Source organism: Bidens hawaiensis, unplaced genomic scaffold (assembly GCF_021521415.1).
Source record: "Bidens hawaiensis isolate Kalapana, Puna unplaced genomic scaffold, B.hawaiensis_p1.1 tig00033507_1, whole genome shotgun sequence".
Lineage (NCBI taxonomy): Eukaryota > Viridiplantae > Streptophyta > Magnoliopsida > Asterales > Asteraceae > Bidens > Bidens hawaiensis.
In genome coordinates, this window is record NW_027495744.1 from 125,100 (window position 1) to 130,197 (window position 5,098).

Consider the following 5,098-nt stretch of genomic DNA (forward strand, 5'->3'; position numbering starts at 1 on the left):
GACGACATGATATGTTGTATAACTTATAGAGTTAGTTTGATCTTATAAAATATTCCTTTCCATATTTTTTTTCCAGTTTATACCATGACACCCAAGGCTTTGGAGATTAATTTTTCAAATATAAATTGATCAAAACCTTGATTAATGGTTTTGAGGTATCGTGGTCTGGACCGGGTTTTACTCTAACACCAGTTGAGCTAGAGTTGTTCGCTATTCGGTTTCAACTCGATTAAACTGAAAACTGGACCAGATCACTTTAAAACCGAATTGAATTATATATTTTGTTTTGGGTTTGGTTTTAAACCAAAATCGAATTGAGTTGCAATTACTGTTTTAGGTTAATCTCATTTCGACTAATTCAATTCAATAACAAAGGTGAACCAAATTCTAGTTTAATTATTAGCTCAGGTTTAAGCTTTCATAATTCGATTTGTTTTTTGGTTTCAACTCAAGATAATCTTCAAACCAAATAAACTGAAACCATCCGACGAACATCTTATTTTGAACCTTTTTGCGGCAGATGATTTGTTGCATATAAAATAAATCATTTCGTTATTAAAAATGGTGAAACATGCTTGTGTATTGCTATTAATAATCATTTTTCAGTTTGTTACCAAGTTTTTCTATTAATGCTTAGTTAATCAGTGTCATTCAAGTGTCGGGTACACGAATAACACATAACAACGTTATCATGAAATATATTATACTAGTTTTTATCCCCCGTATTACGGGGGCTGCTTTACTTTACTCGTTTTTAATATTTATATATTTTTTGGGTTTAATTTTATTTATTGTAATAAAATTTATAATATACTTAGAGTTTGATAATAAAAAGGTTTCACAAATAACTAAGATGTTATAACCCGGTTTAACAGTTATCTGGATTTGGTAAGACCTAAGACCCGTTGTTTTTAATATTTAAATATTGTTTTGAGTTTAATTTTATTTATTGTAAGAAAATCTATAATATACTTAAAGTTTGATGATAAAAGGGTTTCACAAATAACTAAGATGTTATAACCCGATTTAAAAGTTATTTAGGTTTGGTGAGACTCAAGACCCACTTATTTATTTACTATAAAATTATTTCTTAATTATAAATAATATCTTTTTAAAAAAAATCATATAACAATTTTTAGTATATCATATTTTATAGGATTTTCACATCAATAATTTGGTGAGAATAATTTTTAATTTAATGAGATGTTATGACCCGTTTAAGGAATATCTGGGTTTGGCAAGACCCATACCCGTGAATTCGAGTCAAATGAATGAGAAGTCTCCATTTAAAAATCAAACAAATCTGGTGACTCCTAAAAAAGGGGGAGCGACCACATCGCGACACATAGGATTTTTGGGTTTTCGTTTATATATATTATAGATATTTAAAGAAATTTATCAATGTCACCCGACTCATCATCTAGATCCGCCTGCCTGTGTTTATACATCAATAAACGCTTCACATCATGCATGTTCGGGTATGCATTTAGACTATAGAAGGGGTCATGTCATGGAATATTCCATTTCCATCCGATAACGGATTGATGCGGGTGGTGTGATGTGAAGTTAAACAAGGACAAAATAGTAAAAGTGAGGTTAGTAGAATGGTCACATCTAGTCTCTTTGTGTTGTGTACGATCAAAAGATTCTAGTTTACAACTCCAACCACCCTGTCGGTGCAAAAATAAATGCCATCTAAATCTGTATATTTACAAACAAGTATGTCTTACAAAATGTTGCTCACGTGTCCAAGTGTTCCAAAATTCATCAATTGTATTCAAATTGAGGTAAAGAGTTATTATTATTCGTATTAAAATGTGGTAGGGATAATGTGGATATGACTTTAAATAACAAAATGGTGGCAATATATGAAAGGAGACGTTCAAAAGGTTCAACCATTTAATGTTGACACATCGAACCGGAAATAAATAAGAAAATGGTGATCAATCCGTTTAATGAAAACGGTTAAACATATCAAGTTATTTTACAAAGGAAAACAAAAATAAGAAGAATGTGAAAGATTTGTAGCCACATAAAAAAACCTTAAATTTTTTTTAAACAATTAATAAAAAATTATAACTCAAAATTTAATAAAAAAACGAAAAAAGTAAAAACAGAAAAATGTTTCCACTGTCATTCTCGTTCTAAAAAAAACAATGGCGAGTGAAAAAGATCATTGTATTTTTTTGTTTAATCGTTGTGTTTTGTGTTTATTTTCGTCATTGATTATCTTTTTTTTCTTTATATTGTGTTATATTAATCAACATTATGTTATTTTGTTTGGCTATATTGTGTCATATTTTGCGATCTATTATGTCTTTTTTTAGTTATAAATATGTTTTTCGTTCATTTTCGTAATTGTGTCTTTGATATCGGCATTATGTCTTTTCGTCGATTTTTTTTGAACGGAATGACGGGGGAAACATTTTAGTTTTTTTGATTTTTTCGTTGTTTATTTATATTTTGAGTTATGATTTTCTTATTACTTTTTTTGAATTTATTTTTAAAGTATTTTTTTATGTTGTCACAAATCATTCTCACATCTCTCATTTTATCTCCCTTTATATTTTAAGTTAACCGTTAAAATACTAGTCAAAATACTACTTGTTTATTAAAAAAATTAGATACCCAAACATATGTTTTAAGTTGAGTCAAGAATTAACACTTTAGAGCATTCAAAACGGATTCTTTATTTTCCAGTCTCCATCTCCGTGTAGTAACTTGGCTAAAAACTATTTTTTCTCTCTAAAGCATGTTCATCATTTAAAAAGGTCTTAAATCACAAATAGGAAATGTATTAAAAATAGCAGTTTTCCCTAAACCGAATTTCTATTTTAAAAAATGGGACGGAGCATTATACTTGATGTCCTCAGTTATGGGAATGGCTCACACATCCCATTTTTCATCGTATCCTTGTGAGCCACTATATTAGACGATACCTTGGCTCAATATGGTTCAGCATACACTATACATGATACAATACAGTTCATAATACCCCACGAAAACTGAAGCCCAAAACTTCATATAAAGATTCTACTACTATTTGTGTAACATAATATACACTTCCTAAGATTATAAGCTGGAATAGCTCAGTTGGTTAGAGCGTGTGGCTGTTAACAACAAGGTTGGAGGTTCAAGCCCTCCTTTTAGCGGCTTTTGTTTTAACTTTTTACGTTTTAGTCTTCTAATTAACTTTATAAAACCCCCTTTAATGTTTCCTGCTAATTACAAAAGTTCACATCTTCTAAAAATATATTTAAACCCAAAACGAAGAGTAACAAATTAAATTGTAACTTAAAGATGGCATTCGGTAGTCAAGTGACACCATATACTTTCGTTTAAGGACACTATATATTTTCAGACATTGAAACGGTAAGTTAAAATGTTTTTTCTGAAGCACAACTCTAAGTTAAATTTATATTTGTTATGATATAATAAACTAATTGATTTGTTTTTGAAACCACCTACTTATTTTCTTGGTCTTGGGCAAATTTAGTAAAAAGAAACTGTTATAAAAACTTAATATATTAATAGATGAATATATTAACATTTTTTTTTTTGGTTTGAAAAACATGAAATATATCTTATCATGAAAATAAGTGTTAGCTCTATGTGAGGTGGGTTTGATGGAGGGCATTTCTTGTGTGTCATGTTAATTTATGATATTAAATTACCCTCATCCATGATCCATCAAATCCACCTTGACATATGTTAAGTCTTTTTAACGACAACTTTATTAAAAATAAAATAAAAAACAACGAGCGACAAAAAAAAAAAAATAAAATAAAAATTATCACATTAACATCAACGGTCCTGTTACCATTGAACAAAAGTTAAAAAAAAATTGTTAGTTTTACCTTATAAATATAATTCTCTTTAATGTAATGTCATAACTCTCTACTCTCCATAACTTTCAATTCAAGCTTTCACACTTTATTTTTCACACGATGGAATCATCATCTCGATCGGGCTAAAAACAAAACCTATTCCACAAGCCTCAACAAAAAAAAAAAAAAAAATCCAAAAATCGTCACAAGCACCGTTACAACATATGAACCTATTTGTCACCTCAGATATCGTTTGCAATTCCAACAGACTCCTTAATATAAGCCACAATTTATAACCAATACAAACAACTTCTGATATATCCACACATTCAACAATTCGATCAAATTCAACCATACGAGCCCCCCACCTTCCAAGCTTATCAACAATCAAATAAGGACACTGATTCAAGTGAAGAAACGTTAGATTGATCACATCAAGAACCTCCGTCGAGGGATGAGGAGGAACCTATCGAAATTCCAAAGAAGATTCAAGGAATAGAAAAATAAGGTGATCTTAATTTTGAGATGAAGTTTTACCAACAAAGATCTAGCATATGTTGATGTAGTGGAGAAGGCGAGGAACCTATAATAAGGAAAGAAACTATGACTACATGTAACACCCTATGCCATTGCTCGTACACAGGAGAAATTCTTGGTTCATAAGGAATGCCCCGCTTTTTTAAATCATCAATGTGTTTTGGGCTTAATGCTAGTGGAAGAGAGGAAAGCTCCACAGTTAAGCATGCTTAAGTGAGAGTAGTATCAGGACACTCCAATAGGTACGACTAGTACGGCTAGGAATGACCGTGCATACGCATAGGTGACATTCCAATATTCTTGAACCAAAAACTGAAGATGAGTCGTGCCACACCAATCACATACCCCACAAGTTGGCACTACTGTGAGGATGCATGAGCATGGTAGGACCGACACAAATTCAAAGAATGCACGAGCATGTTGACCAAGAGCATGGTTGGATTGACATAATTTTAAAGGATGCACGACCGTGCTGACGAAGAACACGGTTAGCCGACACACTTTTATAGAAAGCACGATTATGCTTTGCAATTGCACGGTTGGGCCAGCAAGATTTATAGATACCATGACTGCACTTTTGCAATTGAACGATTGGACAGACACGATTTAAGGATATCATGACCAAGCCCCTATACTAGTAGGTTGGCCCGACATGACTCCTTAAAGTCACGGTTGGGCTACGAAAAGTGAACATCTGTGCAAACAAAAACTGACAAATCTAACAAGAACCAGAG